Source organism: Eleutherodactylus coqui, chromosome 4 (assembly GCF_035609145.1).
Source record: "Eleutherodactylus coqui strain aEleCoq1 chromosome 4, aEleCoq1.hap1, whole genome shotgun sequence".
In the NCBI taxonomy this organism is placed as follows: Eukaryota; Metazoa; Chordata; class Amphibia; order Anura; family Eleutherodactylidae; genus Eleutherodactylus; species Eleutherodactylus coqui.
In genome coordinates, this window is record NC_089840.1 from 284,920,431 (window position 1) to 284,939,197 (window position 18,767).

At 45.3% G+C, this 18,767-nt stretch overlaps 1 pseudogene; it reads left to right on the forward strand.

The window, feature by feature from the left end:
- The first annotated feature begins 17,679 nt into the window (after positions 1 to 17,679).
- LOC136626739 (zinc finger protein 850-like) overlaps positions 17,680 to 18,767 on the forward strand; it is a 67,052-nt pseudogene continuing 65,964 nt past the window's right edge.

Consider the following 18,767-nt stretch of genomic DNA (forward strand, 5'->3'; position numbering starts at 1 on the left):
GGCCAGTGTGTTCAGCACAGAGCGGATTTCCATACTGGTTGGCCGCTGGAAGCATCAGTGCCAGCCGGGATGTCTGTAGTCGCTGGAAGCATCAGTGCCAGCCGGGATGTCTGTAGTCGCTGGAAGCATCAGTGCCAGCCGGGATGTCTGTAGTCGCTGGAAGCATCAGTGCCAGCCGGGATGTCTGTAGTCGCTGGAAGCATCAGTGCCAGCCGGGATGTCTGTAGTCGCTGGAAGCATCAGTGCCAGCCGGGATGTCTGTAGTCGCTGGAAGCATCAGTGCCAGCCGGGATGTCTGTAGTCGCTGGAAGCATCAGTGCCAGCCGGGATGTCTGTAGTCGCTGGAAGCATCAGTGCCAGCCGGGATGTCTGTAGTCGCTGGAAACATCAGTGCCAGCCGGGATGTCTGTAGTCGCTGGAAGCATCAGTGCCAGCCGGGATGTCTGTAGTCGCTGGAAGCATCAGTGCCAGCCGGGATGTCTGTAGTCGCTGGAAGCATCAGTGCCAGCCGGGATGTCTGTAGTCGCTGGAAGCCTCAGTGCCAGCGGGGATGTCTGTAGTCACTGCAAGCATCAGTGCCAGACGGGATGTCTGTAGCATCAGTGCCAGCGTGGGCGTCTCTAGTCGCTGGAAGAATCAGTGGAAGCGGCATGTCTGTAGTCGCTACAAAACTCAGTGCCAGCGGGGGTGTCTGTGGCTGCTATTAGCATCTGTGCCAGACGGGATGTCTGTATTCGCTGGAAGTATCAGTGCCAGCCAGGATCTCTGTAGTCGCTGGAAGCATCAGTGCCAGCGTAGGCGTCTCTAGTCACTGGAAGAATCAGTGGAAGTGGAGATGTAAATAGTCGCGGCAAGCATCAGTGCCAGAGGGCGTGTCTGTAGTTACTACAAAACTCTGTGGCTGCTATTAGCATCTGTGCCAGTGAAGGTGTCCCTGGCATCAAAGACTACACAAGCCTTACTGGCATCAGGTACATTAGTAGTCAATGCAAGTATCATATTGAAGTGCCCGTGACAGGAAGAATTTGACCAGAAGTGACGTCAGACACCAGAAGCAAGCAGGGCAGAAGGGAGACATCGGAGCGGCACAGGAACCGTTGCCAGGAGACCGAGGGAGATTGCCTGCTGAAGGATCCATCCAGCAGTCAGAGGTAGCGGAGTGGCACCAGACCAAAGAGTGCTGCCGCAAGGAGAGAGGTCCCAAGACTGAGGGTGATGTCATTCGGCTGCTGCTGAAGAGAAGTCTGCTGCTGTTGCGGGCTGATAAGTATATTCTGTGCGTGCCCGTCAGTAAGTGTCTGTGTGCGTGCCCGTCAGTAAGCGTCTGTGTGTGTTCGTCAGTAAAGTGTCTGTGTGTGTGCGCTTGTCAGCAAGAGTCTCCATTCAGAGAATCTGTCATTCCTAGTAATGGAAAGGATGTTTATTGATGTAGTGCTGGTATGCCCTGGTTGGCACTGCACAATCCCCGATTTGATTGATCCACTCTGGAATTGACACATTGGGGATTGTTCTGTCATAGTCACTTATCTACTATATCCATGTGTTCAGCAGATGCCATACTTATTACGGAGTATTTGTCTGATTTTCATGACGTATTTTCCAAGAACCTGTCTGAGACTTTGTCCCCCCATAGGGAGTGGGACGGTGGCATTGATTTGATCCCCATCCCTAAGGGAGCCATTTCCAATTTGTCGGGGCATGAGCACGAAGCCCTTAAAGGGGTTGTCCCGCGCCGAAACGGGTTTTTTTTTTTTTTTTAAACCCCCCCCCCCCGTTCGGCGCGAGACAACCCCGATGCAGGGGTTAAAAAAACAACCCGCACAGCGCTTACCTGAATCCCGGCGGTCCGGCGTCTTCATACTCACCTGCTGAAGATGGCCACCGGGATCCTCTGTCTCCATGGACCGCAGGGCTTCTGTGCGGTCCATTGCCGATTCCAGCCTCCTGATTGGCTGGAATCGGCACGTGACGGGGCGGAGCTACACGGAGCCCCATTCAGAAAAGAAGAAGACCCGGACTGCGCAAGCGCGGCTAATTTGGCCATCGGAGGGCGAAAATTAGTCGGCACCATAGAGACGAGGACGCTAGCAACGGAGCAGGTAAGTATAAAACTTTTTATAACTTCTGTATGGCTCATAATTAATGCACAATGTACATTACAAAGTGCATTAATATGGCCATGCAGAAGTGTATAGACCCACTTGCTGCCTCGGGACAACCCCTTTAAGTCCTATATCTCAGAGTCCCTGGCCAAACAGAGAGGAGGGAAGAGGGACGGGACATTGAGGCCTTGTGTGGATTATCGGGCTTTGAATAAAATTACCGTGAAGAACCAGTGCTCCTTGCCCCTGATTCCTGACTTATTGAATCAGGTGGTAGGGGCCCACTGGTTTTCCAAATTAGACTTAAGAGGGGCTTACAATTTAATTTGCATCCGAGAGGGAGATGAGGGGAAGACCACATTCAATACCTCGTTCAGACATTTTGAATGTCTGGTCATGCCCTTCGGACTTTGTAATGCCCTCACTGTGTTTCAGGGATTTATGAATGCGGTCTTCTATGACTTTCTGGGGGTATTTTTGGTCATATATCTCGATAATATTCTGGGTGATAGGTAAGGATTTGGCGCTCACTAGAAGGATACTGGAGAGTGTAGTAGGTGGGTGGTCTTGATTCCCAGGTGAAGATGAATATTCGTAGGTGCTGTGAACAATCTCATAAGAGAGAGCAGCTAGAGGGAAACTCCAGTCATGGCATGAAGGAGGAAGACATAAATGAAATAAAAGAGAAAAAAACCTCAGCGCTCGCACCGTAGAATAAATGAAAATAGAATGTACTGAAAATACTGAAGTTATGTCACTTACTTCCAGGAGGCGCCTTTAGGGTAGGCGCCTCCTAATCCAAATAGGCGTATCGGAAATGGCACCGATCAACAATGATGAACAGGTTCCACGATTTTAATAAAATAAAATAATATATAATACACAACGCGTTTCGGCCTTTTTCAAGTGTACATTGTATGAGTAAAACTGAACATATATAATGATAAAAGTACCTTGTAATCTTGTAACAAATGAGGGTAATCAGGCTGCCAAATCCAGACCGGCATCTGTTGTATCAGCGTCAATGCATATTGCAGTGGGAAGTGAATGGAAAGGGGAGGGGGAGGAGGGAAGAGGAAGGGAGGGGGGGGAGGTCACTATTAGCATATAGCCCTGTGTAATTTGCAAACTATTAAGTTCATGCCGGCATTATTTGTGTCGGCATTGGATGGTATAACTACACATTATAAGGGGGGAGGAGGGGGGGGGAGAGGCAAGGGAAAAGGAAAAACACTGCTAACGTGTTAGTGCTGCATGATTAGCAAGACAGTGACTCATATGCCGGCATCTGTTTTGTCGGCATTGGTTAGCAGAGTCAGGGGCCAGGGAGGAGGGGGAGGGGGGGAGTGAGAGACACTGAGAGTGCTGTGTGAAATGGCACGGTGGGTAGACGCATAACATTCTCAAAGCGTCTTATAGCGCAGCTCTAGATGTTTTAAGAAGTTGTAGCTATGTGGGGTCAGTATGCCGATGTGGATTGGGAAGTTACTGCTAGGACACATATGTGTCTGACGTTATGACGCTGAGTCACGTGGGCATTTACGTCTGACGTCATGATGTTGTGTCTCGTGGGCAGAATGCAGAGGAAATAAAGTTATAACATTCAAATGACAGCTAGGATTAGGAAGAAGCCAGAGGTATACACATTGCAGCATATAGTTCACGTTCAGTGCCCTGACGTCATATGGGGGGACAGCCATATGAACGGACATATATAGAAACAGTCACATAATAAATCAATGTGAATGTATGTATAACAATAAATTATATGGTTAATATGCAAGGAATATATTATTGAATAATCATGGTCAATATTCAAGTTAATAAATGTGCATAATCTAAACAATAAGCTGTGAATAATCAAAAAAAAAATAAATAAATTAATATGTTAGTTAAGTTATGCACATATGAAAAATAATAATAATATATGTATATGTATATATATAAAAAGTGCGATAATTAGTCACAAATAATAAATATATAAAATACAAATTATGACCAATAAATATATTTTATATGATTAATTTTAATAAAACTCCATTTTATATGAATAAAACTAAATTTTATGAATAGAACTCAATTTTTAATATATATATGTATGTATAATGATATTACTAAAATTTCTCTAAAATCTCGTTTAAGCCGTGTGGAACCAAGGTATTAAAATGGAAGATGTAAAACATCTCCTTGGTTCTTAACTTGGAAAATTCGCCGTTAGGAATTTGTTCAACAGGGGTGATCTTAAGGTGAGTAGGGTCTGATGCGTGATGTAGAAAAAAATGTTTTGAGATACTATGTTTAAGGAAGTTATTTTTTATATTTGATCTGTGCTGGTTTAAACGGCTACGTAATGCGTTAACTGTACGTCCAATGTACTTCAATTTGCATGGACATTCTATCAAGTAGATGACATAACTGGTTGAACAGTTCATAAATTGATTGATTTGGAATGGGGAAGTATTAGTATCTATTTCGATCTCCTTACGTTTATGACAGATGTTTTGACAACACTTGCAAGTGGGTTTACCGCATTTGAAAGCTCCTGTAGTATGTGATATAGAAATGGGCATTCTTATTTTTGGTCTAGACCTAAACTGTCGTGGCTGTGATGGAGCCAGGATGCTCGCCAAAGTTCGACTCCGTCTAAAAGTAATTTGTGGGAACAAAGGTATTTCAGAAGTTAAATATGGATCAGATTTTAAAATATGCCAGTGTTTTCTGATGATGTCCTTGAGTTCTTTATGACATGAGTTATAGCGGGTGATTAAATTACAACCTGGATTAATGGATTTGGGTTTATTGTGTAGAGAAGCATCCATAGGGTTAAGGAGTTGGATACCTCTGCCTTCTATTTTGGCTCTATTTTGGGAATTGGAAATGAGTGTTTTGGGATATTTTTTATCTGCGAATCTTTTGGCCAGGATCTCTGATTGGTTTTCGTATTCCTGAATGGTGGAACAATTGCGCCTAATGCGCTTAAATTGGCCAAAAGGTACATTTAACTTCCACGACTTGGCGTGGTCGCTACGAAAGTCGAGGAAACTATTCGCATCTACGGTTTTAAAATGCGTCTTAGTTTGTATTTGGCCAGCTTCGATATAGATGTCCAAATCTAAAAAGGTGGCTTTGGTCTGATTAATGGATCCCGTAAATTCCAGGTTCCATGAGTTGGAATTGAGTTGTTGGATAAATTTAGGAATTTCTTCTAATGTGCCATCCCATATAAGAATGATATCATCTATATATCTTTTATAAAATTTGATATGTGGGTCATGAGGGCACATTAGAAGAAATTCCTAAATTTATCCAACAACTCAATTCCAACTCATGGAACCTGGAATTTACGGGATCCATTAATCAGACCAAAGCCACCTTTTTAGATTTGGACGCATTACGTAGCCGTTTAAACCAGCACAGATCAAATATAAAAAATAACTTCCTTAAACATAGTATCTCAAAACATTTTTTTCTACATCACGCATCAGACCCTACTCACCTTAAGATCACCCCTGTTGAACAAATTCCTAACGGCGAATTTTCCAAGTTAAGAACCAAGGAGATGTTTTACATCTTCCATTTTAATACCTTGGTTCCACACGGCTTAAACGAGATTTTAGAGAAATTTTAGTAATATCATTATACATACATATATATATTAAAAATTGAGTTCTATTCATAAAATTTAGTTTTATTCATATAAAATGGAGTTTTATTAAAATTAATCATATAAAATATATTTATTGGTCATAATTTGTATTTTATATATTTATTATTTGTGACTAATTATCGCACTTTTTATATATATACATATACATATATTATTATTATTTTTCATATGTGCATAACTTAACTAACATATTAATTTATTTATTTTTTTTTTGATTATTCACAGCTTATTGTTTAGATTATGCACATTTATTAACTTGAATATTGACCATGATTATTCAATAATATATTCCTTGCATATTAACCATATAATTTATTGTTATACATACATTCACATTGATTTATTATGTGACTGTTTCTATATATGTCCGTTCATATGGCTGTCCCCCCATATGACGTCAGGGCACTGAACGTGAACTATATGCTGCAATGTGTATACCTCTGGCTTCTTCCTAATCCTAGCTGTCATTTGAATGTTATAACTTTATTTCCTCTGCATTCTGCCCACGAGACACAACATCATGACGTCAGACGTAAATGCCCACGTGACTCAGCGTCATAACGTCAGACACATATGTGTCCTAGCAGTAACTTCCCAATCCACATCGGCATACTGACCCCACATAGCTACAACTTCTTAAAACATCTAGAGCTGCGCTATAAGACGCTTTGAGAATGTTATGCGTCTACCCACCGTGCCATTTCACACAGCACTCTCAGTGTCTCTCACTCCCCCCCTCCCCCTCCTCCCTGGCCCCTGACTCTGCTAACCAATGCCGACAAAACAGATGCCGGCATATGAGTCACTGTCTTGCTAATCATGCAGCACTAACACGTTAGCAGTGTTTTTCCTTTTCCCTTGCCTCTCCCCCCCCCCTCCTCCCCCCTTATAATGTGTAGTTATACCATCCAATGCCGACACAAATAATGCCGGCATGAACTTAATAGTTTGCAAATTACACAGGGCTATATGCTAATAGTGACCTCCCCCCCCTCCCTTCCTCTTCCCTCCTCCCCCTCCCCTTTCCATTCACTTCCCACTGCAATATGCATTGACGCTGATACAACAGATGCCGGTCTGGATTTGGCAGCCTGATTACCCTCATTTGTTACAAGATTACAAGGTACTTTTATCATTATATATGTTCAGTTTTACTCATACAATGTACACTTGAAAAAGGCCGTGCGGCCGAAACGCGTTGTGTATTATATATTATTTTATTTTATTAAAATCGTGGAACCTGTTCATCATTGTTGATCGGTGCCATTTCCGATACGCCTATTTGGATTAGGAGGCGACTACCCTAAAGGCGCCTCCTGGAAGTAAGTGACATAACTTCAGTATTTTCAGTACATTCTATTTTCATTTATTCTACGGTGCGAGCGCTGAGGTTTTTTTCTCTTTTATTTCATCGATAATATTCTGGTGTACTCCCCAAACTGGGATTCTCATGTGCGGCATCTGAAGCTGGTTCTGACCCGTTTGCGTGAGTACCAACTTTTTGTCAAGTTGGAGAAATGCAATTTTGGCACTAAACAAGTGTCTTTCCTGGGTTATGTGACTTCACCCTCGGAGATTCAGATAACCTGAAAGCTCTCCAGCAGTTTTTAGGTTTCGCAAATTTTTACCGTAAATTCATTAAGAATTATTCTGTTATTGTGCAGCCCCTGACCGATCTTACAAAGAAGGGGGCCGACTTGGTGAGATGGTCACCAGAGGCCCTAGAGGCTTTTAGTTGTCTCAAGAGGGCGTTTGCTGCTGCCCCGGTACTAGTACAGCCTGACGCGTGGCGACCGTTCTTCATTGAGGTCAATGCGTCTGAGATAGGAGCAGGGGCTGTACTGTCTCAGGAGATTAGCAGGAGATCTGGGTATAGCCCATGTGCTTTCTTCTCGCGGAAGTTCAGTTTGGCAGAACGTAACTACAACATGGGTAATCGTGAGTTGTTGGCGATTAGGTGGGCTCTAGAAGAGTGGCGTCACCATTTTGAGGGGGCAAGGCATCCCATTACTGTATAGAGTGATGATAAAAACTTGGTATATCTCACCAATGCCAAGAGACTCACAGCTCCTCAAGCCAGGTGGGCGTTTAACTTCGTCGTTACATATATTCCAGGGGAGAAGAACGTGAAGGCAGACGCCCTCTCACGGAGTTTTGGTTCGCCAGAAAGTGAGACAGTGGCTCCAGAGAATATCTTGGCACCTGGGGTGGTGGTGGCAGCTGTAGAATTTGATCTCATTCCTCGTCTACGGAGTTGTCAGCAGGACGCTCCCTCGGGGTGCTGGAGGGCAGATGGTTTATGCCAGAGACCTTACGTCTCAGGGTCATTGAAGAGTCTCACTCATATGTTCTCGCAGGTCATCCGGGGGTTCAGGGGACTCTGGATCTTTGTTCTAGACACTACTGGTGGCCAGGCAAGTTGCGGGAGCTCTGCGACTTTAAGGGATGCTCTGTCTGTGCACATAGTACAAGTCGGCAGTGGCGTCCGGAGGGGCCCCTGAGACCGTTACCGGTGCTGTCTCGTCCGTGGTCGCATTTATCAGTAGATTTTATCACAGATCTGCCAGAGTCTCAGAAATTCACCATGATACTGGTTGTTGTGGACCGCTTCTCAAAAATGGCACACTTCATGGCACTAAAGAAGCTACCTTCTGCTATAGAGTTTGCCAAGATTTTTGTAAAAGAAATCATTCGTCTACATGGGGTGCCCGAGAACATTGTATCTGATCGCGGGGTTAAGTTTGTTGCGTAATTCTGGCAAGCCTTCTGTAGGAACCTGGGAACGTCGCTTTCCTTCTCGTCAGCATTCCACCCGCAAACTAATGGTCAGACTGAGCGGCAGAAGCAGGATTTAGTGCAATATTTACGGTTGTTTGCTAGCGAAAAGGCTCATGAATGGGCAGAATTCCTGCCCCTGGCAGAGTTTGCGCTAAACAACCGTACTTGTTCCTCCACTGGGGTGTCTCCATTCCGTTGCGTATATGGTCAGCATCCTTGCTTCCTTATAGCTATTTCTACTCCGTCTGGAGTATGGAAAGAAGTACAGAAGAATCTGGAAACAATGGGGGCTCGTATGCAGTTGCGTAGTGGGAGGAGTCTATCAGTATCTGAACCATACAGGGTGGGACAGAAGGTATATTTGTCTTTTAGAAATCTCAAATTAAAGGTTCCGTCGTTGAAACTGGCACCACGTTACGTGGGTCCCTTTATCATCACACGGGTAGTAAATCCGCTCGCTTATGAACTTGATTTGCCAGCTACATGGAGGGTTCATAGGGTCTTTCACAAGTCATTATTGAAACCTTTTGTTACTTCGGTGAAAAAACTGACGAAACTGGGAAGTGAATTCTTCCGCTGGATATCTTCCCTGCTGAAGACTCAATAACTTACTCATGGCATAACCTGCCCTATCTGGCTCACCATAAATCTGCCCAAGGGCCGTAAAAAAGGCATCTACCGATTGGTGGGACAGTGAGTTGGGAGGTAGCTAGAATTCCCAGTTTTGGGGGGTCACCCCTCAACCATGAAATAACAATGCCCACCCTCTGGTATTCAGAACCCGACGAGTAGGGACGTAATTCGAAATACAACCTGCACGCTTCCCGGAAAGAGAAAAATGTCCTACGGTCACCATCGAAAACATCAGGTAGAGAGATCTTAGATTCGACTCCCGACCTGCAGGAGTTGTGACCAACGTACTGGTAGCAGTCTGCTCCTGTTGCTGGAGCTGAGTGGACAGGTCTTGCACCATACCTGTCAAGACTTGCACTTGATTGACAAGAGCAGCAATAGCCTCCATATCAGGGGTCAAACGGGAAGGTCAAACCGGATACCCAATATGGGCTAGTGTTTCTGTTAGGACTGGCAGGGGCAGATTGACAGGGGATCTCTACGCCAGCCCTCTCCCGTGTCCACACCTACTTGCCCCCCTGGGCTAGGCCCCAGGGCGACAACTGGTCAACGGTCCCTGTGCTGCACTAGTGACAGGGAACCCCAAGAAGATGGGACAGGGAGACCAGCAGGTGAGCACCGAGTAGCTGACTGGAAGCAACAACTAAGCAGACAGAGAATAGTCGAGAAACAAGCAGGGTCAAAACCAGAAGACACATGCAGAGTACAGGAGGACAAAACAGAAGCAGAGTCAAATGAAAAGCCGAAGTCAAACACACTGAAGTCAGGTCAATAAATGCAGGTGTAGGCAGACAAGTCAAAACCAAACACTGGTAACCAGAGTCTGGGCCAGCAAGGTATATATGCAGAACTCCCCGCGGGGCGGGGCGAAGTTGCATCACGACCACAGGGAATCATAAAGCCGCCCTCTCCCCTGCGGCGCGCACCGACCATTTTTGTTTTGTATATTGCAATTCTTTGCACACACTTTTACAATAATTTCTAGCACAGGTGTAGTACTGCAAATAGCCACCTCAACCACTATTATCTCAATTTATCCTTGGCTACTTGGGCTCATACATGCTATAGCTTAAAGGTATCACTTTCTGGAGTACATTTGTATAATTTATATGCTATACAACAATTCCATATGATTTAACACGGGACGCAGCAGTAATATAAATTCTAATATAATCCTCTAAAGCTGACAGCCCCTCCCTTATTAACTGCAAATTTATCCTACACAAACATTAGGAATAGAGATGAGCGAACGTACTTGGGTGAAAAGTACTCGGGGGCGCTGTGGGTGAGCGGGGGGTTGCAGAGGGGAGTGGGGGGGAGAGGGAGGGAGAGAGAGAGAGCTCCCACCTGTTCCGCGCTGCTACCCCCCACTCCACCACACCACGCCCCGCCCCCCCCCCCGGTGACCCCGAGTACTTTTCACCCAAGTAGTGAAGTACTCGAAAATCGCGGTGCTCGATTGCGAAATCGGCCTTACCGAGTACGTTCGCTCATCTCTAATTAGGAACCTTTATTTATTAACCATCCATATCTTTCTACTATGGGTCTAACAGAATACTCTGGGAAATACTTGGGGATCTCCTCTGGGACCAGTAATGTAATATGTATACTAGTATCTACCTGAAACCCATCATCATCCCAATCTTGTACAGGAGTCATATCATGCAGCTGGGACATAGGTACTTCATTGCCTATAGGCTGCTGGGCAATAACCTCAGCATTCTCAGACTGCTCTGAGGATGATGCCGCATGACTTTCAAGTTTATTGTTTGATATGCAGTTAATAAATCCGAAGGGAAATTCTGTCACCAGCTCAGATAGTTGATCAGGTATAACACTGTATTCTGAATTAGAACTCGTTTTGAAGGGGGAGGGCTTCTACACTTTTTCTTTAGATGTCCCACCCTTACACTATTGTAACAACTTAATGAGTGAATGCCCCCTTTCTTTTCATCACGTCCTCTACCATGCTTCCTATTATTCTTTAAATGTTACTTCTGAAATATTTTCCACCGCTCTTGCCATCTCTTGATGGTTACGTTTCACTATCTCAGAGCAGTGTACTTGCACTTTGGCATAAAACTTCTGTATAGTCTTACATTTTTGCTCTGTCAGGTCCGTCATAGTCATACCATTACAGCATCTACTCATTTTGCAATGTCTACCCATTAATTGTGTCGGGGTATAATAATAACAAGAAGGAGAGCTCATTCCCCCTTAGGCCACTAAAGGTTCAGATATTAACTTATTATGCTGGACCTTAAGCTGTTCATACGGCGTCCTATATCTTCGCCCAATCCTTTTCAGGTGTGTTATAATCCTTTTCTTTTCCTGGACATCTATTGTTTTAGCGTGAAGTTGCTTCTGAAGATTTTCAATTTTAACTGTTTTTATCTCTTTTTCTCCTCTGTCACTGACTCTGGCACCCATCCATGGCTGCTCCTACAGTTTCAGCCTTAGGTTCTCCATTCAATTCCTGAATGCACTTCACCACAATCTCTTTCCAAGAAAGCATCTCTCTACACTTCCCCAGTCCAGCAATTCTTTGTATATGCAATGTTTTGTCATCTGTTCCTTCTGTGTCTTTCATGTCTAAGCTATCAAGACATTTATAAGTCAGTCTATTGTAGTCAGTGCATCTTACAGGAGAGCTTTCTATTTCTTGGACTATCTGCCTAGTAGGCATTTGAACACATCCTTACCCTCCCCCCTCATTTCTCAGTGAGCCTCCCATGATCCACCTGGTTATTACTAATTGTCAGGTGTCTCCTACAAATGTCATCACATAGACAGAACCTCCCCGCCTTTGTCTCCAGCCTTCGTGGCTGATACCACCCCAAGACCATCACGATGGGTCACTAAGCGAAGTTCAAAGTCTACCTTCATCTGTCTTACACTCTTTTGGGGCTGATACCACCCCAAAGAACTCAAGACAGGTGATGACACAGGTCTTATTTGTAGTACTCCCGGTTTTATTATAAGGGCTCACTCCATCTGTCTGTTATATCCTTCTCGGGGGGCTCCCGCCAAGAGGCACTCAAAACAGAACCCAGTGTCCTGACATATTCTTGTCTCTTAGCTTATCTACTCGGGCCGCGGTGGTGAGTGTTTTGAATCCTAACCACTAGACCACCAACTGGCTGACCCGCCAGATCTGGCACATGAATATTCAGGACAAAGATACTTTTATCACTCTCAGAGACATAACATTTTTAGCCGGCATCAGTTTTTTTTACTTATGGGAAATGGGGGCAATTCAACTGCTACTGCTACTCATGCATTAGTGACATGAGGGTAATACAATCATATCAGTAAATTGAGTCATTTCCCAATTCACCATCTCTGACATGGTGAAATTGGTTGGGGACAGCCTGTGTTGTTTTTTTCTGTTGTAATTTATATGTATTTATTATTTTCTTGTTTTATATTATTTATTTTTTCACATCACTGACTGCATTCTTTCAGTTAAGATTGGAGTATTAATAAAGTCTATGCTCCTTGGGTATATAGGAATTATGTGTTCACATAGCGACATATACCTGGGGCAAAAACATATGTTAATCATTAGCGTCATTACATACTTGGACAATCAGGAGTTGTTATGATGTTGGGTGGGGCATGCATGTAATTCCTAGTCACAGTAGTTCCCTCTGCCCCTGTGATTTTTTTGGAATGCATGTAATTGGTGCATCATGGTCAATTATATTTGTATTGTACTTCCTTTGAATAAATCATGAGTATTGGGGGCTGACCAATAACATCCGTCAGTTCAAATACATATATTCATGCCTGAAGCTTCTCATTATAACCAATCTGGAGCAGATCAGTGAAATCTGTTGGAATATGATTTATTCCCATAACATGGGTAACCTCGCTACTAAAGAAATTCTTTACAGCCTGAAAAGGGACTTGAATACTACTTCTGAACCTGCCCCACCGCAGCGCAGAACCCTAGTGTTTCTCCTGCATCTCCCAGAATAACACAGGAAAGTTTACTACCTAAAGAAAGAACCCTTCCATTGCTCCAAACAGCATGGTTTACATCGTAAATTATACTGAACATGTACAGATTTGTGCAGTATAAGTGCCTCTATGAACAGCAATTACCTTTTGTTTTATTCTGTATCCTGCTGAGTGATCAATAAAGATTTTAAAACTTTCCATTTGTCTGCTGTGTGATTTTTTTATCATAAGACACAGAAGTAGATGACTTTCAATAAAAGTATAAAAGCTGAATAAAAAAATGTGGAGGACTGCATATAAGACGCCTCGGAGCTGGATAATTCCATTACCAAACATAACATGGTGGATGGAATGGCTGCATAACTCCAAATATAATAATACATCATAGGGAGGGGTTATCACCAGAAAAGCTGGGACTGAATTGCTATGTTATGCTAATTTGTGGGGTGGGTCAGCTCTTGGGGATGATAAATGGGTTCTGATAGAACTCCATGCACCTTTACCTGAGTGGGAACCAGAACAATGGCTGCTGGACCCAAAGCAAATTAAGAGTTTGCTTGAAAAGTAAACCAAGAGAAGGAGATTGAGGAGGATGAGATTTAAAGAAATGGGGTAATAATAATCTTTATTTGTATAGCGCCAACATATTCTGCAGCGCTTATAAAGACGGGAAATACAGAAGGACATAAGTACAAAAATTACAGAACCACGGTTACATGTAGTAATCAGTTGATGGAAACAATAGGGGTGAGGGTCCTGCTCAAACAAGCTTACATACTACAAATAATTGGGTGATACAGAAGGTAAAGAGTCTGGAGATGTGCCCAGTATGGCGAGGTGGAGAGTGAGGGATGCTATACACATAGACAATGGTCAGACATTAAGCCATGTGAGGGCAGAAACGGTGTGACTGCAGAGGGTAGTTGATAGTGGCTAGCAGGGATTGCAGTCAGTAGGTCAGGGAGCATGTTATCAGGCGGCATACAGAGGGGTTTGGTTTAGGAGATATGGTATGCCTAATTGAAGAAGTACATTTTTCGAGCACGCCTGTAGTTTTGTGAGTCATAGATTGACCGGATAGCTTTTGGTACTGCGTTCCAGAGGACTGGTGCTGCTCTGGAGAAGACTTGGAGGCAGGAATGAGAGGTTCGAACACTCAATCTGATTTTATTAACAGAGTAGAGGGCGTGGGCTGGGTGATGGATTGAGATGAGAGAGGCAATGTAGGGCAGTGCGGCACTGTGGATAGCTTTATGGATGAAGGTAGTGAGTTTAAATTGAATTCTGTATTTAACGGGCAGCTAGTGCAGTGACCGGCACAGGGCAGAGGCGTCAGAGTAGCGACTGGACAGGAAGATGAGACTGGCTGCTGCATTCAGGATGGATTGGAGAGGGTAGAGTCTGAAGCAGGGGAGTCCAATCAGCAACGAGTTGCAGTAATCGAGCCGAGAATGGATGAGGGCAACAGTGAGCATTTTTAGCGAGTCCATAGTGAGAAAAGGGCAGATTCTTGAGATGTTCTTGAGGTCAGCTGACATGTTCAGGCCAGAGATTGGATGTAGAGGGTGAAGGAGAGATCGGCGTCGAATATGACCCCAAGGCATGCTGTTTGGGAGTTATGGTGGTGCCACACACTGAGATGGAGATGTCAGAATGAGGTCGGTTAATAGAGGGCGGAAACACCAGGAGGTCAGTTTTGGAGAGGTTCAGTTTTAGGTAGAGAGAGGACATAATGTTAGAGACAGTGGACAGTCGGTGATGTTTTGGAGGAAAGGTGCAAAGATGTCATGGGAAGAGATGTATAACTGGGTGTCGTCGGTTTAGAGGTGGTATTGGAGGCCATCGCCTGATGGTTTGGCCAATATGGGCTGTGTTGATAGAGAAAAGGAGGGGGCAGAGAACCGAACCCTGGCGGACCCCAACAGCAAGGGGAAGAGGAGGAGAGGTAGAACCAGCAAAGGAGACACTAAAGAAGCGGTCAGATAGGTAGGAGGAGAACCAGGAGAGAACAGTGTCCTTTAGACCAATGGAGCAAAGCCTACTGAGGAGGTGTTTGTGGTCAACAGTATCAAATGCTGTGGAAAGGTCAAGGAGGATCAGTAGGGATTAATCGCTCCTCGATTTGGCTGTCAGGAGGTTCTTTGACACCCTTGTAATGGAAGTTTTTGTCGATTGTAGGGGTTGGAAGCTGGACTGTAGGGTGTCGAGAAGAGAGTTTTATGATAGATAGCTTAGAAGGCAAGAGTAAACCAGGCGTTCAATAGTTTGGAGATGAAGGGGAGATTTGAGATGGGTCAGTACTTGGCAGTATCAGTCGGGTCAATAGTCGGTTTCTTTAGCAGTGGGGATATTATGGCATGTTTGAAAGAAGAGAGAAAGATGCCAGAGGTCAGAGAGAGGTTGAATATAGTGGTGAGATGGGAAATAACCACTGGGCAGAAGGACTGGAGGAGGTGTGAGGGGAGAGGATCGCGAGTGCAGGTGGTGGGGCGAGCAGAGGAAAGAAAATTGGAGACTTCTTCCTCTGTCGTTGGTTGGAGTACAGGCAGTGAGTAGTACTAGATGCAGTATTGATGAAACTAGCGTCAAGGCTAATCTGGGATTGGGAGGTTGTTTCTTGATTGATGTCATCAATTTTCTTTTTGAAGTAAGCAGCCAGCTCTTCAGCACTGAAATTATTCACTATGGGCTGCAGTTTAGGGCTGAGAAGGGAGTGAAAAGCATCAAAGAGTCGATTAAGGTTGTGCAAAACTGAGGAGACAAGAGAGGTGAAATAGACTTGTTTGGCATGGTGGAGGGCGAGGTTGTAGGTTCTGAGCATGAATTTGTAGTGGAGAAAGTCTGCGGACATTTGCAACTTTCTCCACAGCTGGTCAGAACTTCTCGATCACCGCCAGATGAAACATGTTTGAGGCGTGAGCCAGGGTTGCCGCGGTCTGCATCAGATGGCTTGTGTCACGGGGGTGGGGGGGTGGAGCTTCATCCAGGGCACATTTGAGAGTGGTGCTGTAGTTTGTTGCAGCCAGGTTGGGGCAGGGGAGGAGTGAGATAGGGGACAGAGAGGACTGTAGGGATTTGGCAAAGTCCTGGGTGTGAATGGCCTGAAGGTTCCTGTACGTATGGTAGGTCGGTGGGTCTAAAGAGATGTTAGAGAGCTTGATAGAGAAAGAGAGAAGGTTTTGGTCCGAGAGCAGAAGAGGGGAGTCAGTAAAGTGGGACTCACAGCAGAGATGGAGGAAGACCAGATCGAGAGCATTGCCATCCTTGTGAGTGGGAGAGGCTGAGAGCTGTGAGAGACTAAGGGAAGAGGTGAGCGATAGAAACTAAGAGGCAGATGGGGAGATGGGATCATTTATGGGGATATTAAAGTCACCCAAGATGAAGGTTGGAATTTCGCAGGAGAGGAAATGGGGCAGCCAGGCAGCAAAGTGGTCCAGAAACAGGCGAGGAGCACCTGGGGGGTGGTATATAACTGCAACTCGCATGGATATTGGGCAGAAAAGTCATAGCATATGTACCTCAAATGATGGGTAGTGAGGGTACGAGGGGGGTGACCTGGTAGGTGCATTTTGGGGTTAGAAGAGCACCTACTCCTCCTCCACACCTGTTTTCCGGTCTTGAGGTATGTGAGAACTTCAGGCCGTTATAGGACACTGCAGCAGGGCAGGCCGTGTCAGACTGCTGTATCCACGTTTCTGTTAGAGCTAGCAGATTAGGGATTTAGCAGTAAAAAAAAGTCATGGATGGTGGGGAGTTTATTACATGCTGACTGGCAGCTCCAGAATCGCACATTTGAAGAGGGTAGCGGAAATATCTCTCTTGTACCCAGTAGAGATCACCTCTTTGACCCAAGCTTCCATGATGGCAGTTAGCCAGACCCTCCATGATATTAATGCCCCTTTTGTGCCCACACACAGTAATAATAGCCACAGTAGTGCTCCCTTGTAAGTAATACTGTCCCCTCTATCCATCCTCCCAATAGTGCCCTCTTGTTCCCCATAGACATTAATAATTCCCCCTTTGTGGTTTGTTTAAGTAATAGTTCTGCCTGTGAGCGCCCCCTTACAAAATAGCAGTGCCCACCTGACCTCCACGCTATATTGGTCACTTGAAAGTCCATATATAGTAATACTGTCCCCATGAATGCTCCCCTATATAGTAATAAGGCCCCGTTTTCTCCTGATGTGGCAATAATGCCAACTTATAAAGTACTGCAGTAATGTCCCTCGGCTCCTCCGTCCTGCACGCACTCTGCTCCGCTCCTCCGTCTCACACACGCTCGGCTCCGCTCCCCCGTCTCGCACACACTCGGCTCCGCTCCTCCATCTCGCACACGCTCGGCTCTGCTCCTCCGTCTCACCCACGCTCAGCTCCGCTCCTCCGTCTCGCACACTCTCAGCTCTGCTTTATCCACTCTCTGAATACATCCTCACACAGCAGAGTCCTGCATCCACTGAGCGGAGGTACCTGGTCATGTGACCCCTTGTCTCCTCCCACACACTGATCACATGACGGTGACATCATCACAGGTCCTGTAAGCACAGAACAACCCCACGGCTCCTGTCCGGCTGCAGGTGGAGGTATGTGGGGTCTCCAGCACTGGGGGGCAGATTTATGGAGGCTGGGAGTTACATGTGCAGATCAATTATTAGGAAGCAGGGGGTGGTAAGAGGGTGCAGGGGGGGTGGAGGTCGTATGCGATAAGCGGGGTGGAAGCAGGGGGCGGTAAGAGGGTGCAGGGGGGGTGGAGGTCGTATGCGGTAAGCGGGGTGGAAGCAGGGGGCGGTAAGAGGGTGCAGGGGGGGTGGAGGTCGTATGCGATAAGCGGGGTGGAAGCAGGGGGACAAGTTAGTTAGTTATCTCGCTTGGATGACGAGGGTCTGTAGCGCCGATCTAGAATGACTGGGAGCATTGTGCCATCAGTGTTGATGTCGGAGGAGATAACGCCGCGGACAACCAGGGGGCCGTCTCTCGATTTTCCTAGCAATTGCGGCGGTTGGAGCACCGTGGACTGGGACAGCTTCTGACAAGTCGTGTCCTTGGGATTATTTTTGTGATTGACTCAAGCCCCGTGCAAGCCTCAAGGCCAGGAGATTTGCCTTTCAGACAGTTTGCTGCAGCTTTATCTGTTGGAATGCTCCTGTCATTAAGGGGTTAATAATGATGGAAGTCACCGGGTTCTGCGCCAACTTTATTTCCATAAGACATGAATTCAAAACCTGCAACAAATAAAGTGACATTTTTTTGACATTTTTCTATTGTAATGTGGCTGTTCGGGGGTTAATAAGTGAATGGATCTCCTCCCCTCACATGTAACATTCCTGTAATGCGGCTGTTCGAGGGTTAATAAGTGAATGGATCTCCTCCCCTCACATGTAACATTCCTGTAATGCGGCTGTTCGGGGGTTAATAAGTGAATGTATTTCCTCCCCTCACATGTAACATTCCTGTAATGCGGCTGTTCGAGGGTTAATAAGTGAATGGATCTCCTCCCCTCACATGTAACATTCCTGTAATGCGGCTGTTCGGGGGTTAATAAGTGAATGTATTTCCTCCCCTCACATGTAACATTCCTGTAATGCGGCTGTTCGGGGGTTAATAAGTGAATGGATCTCCTCCCCTCA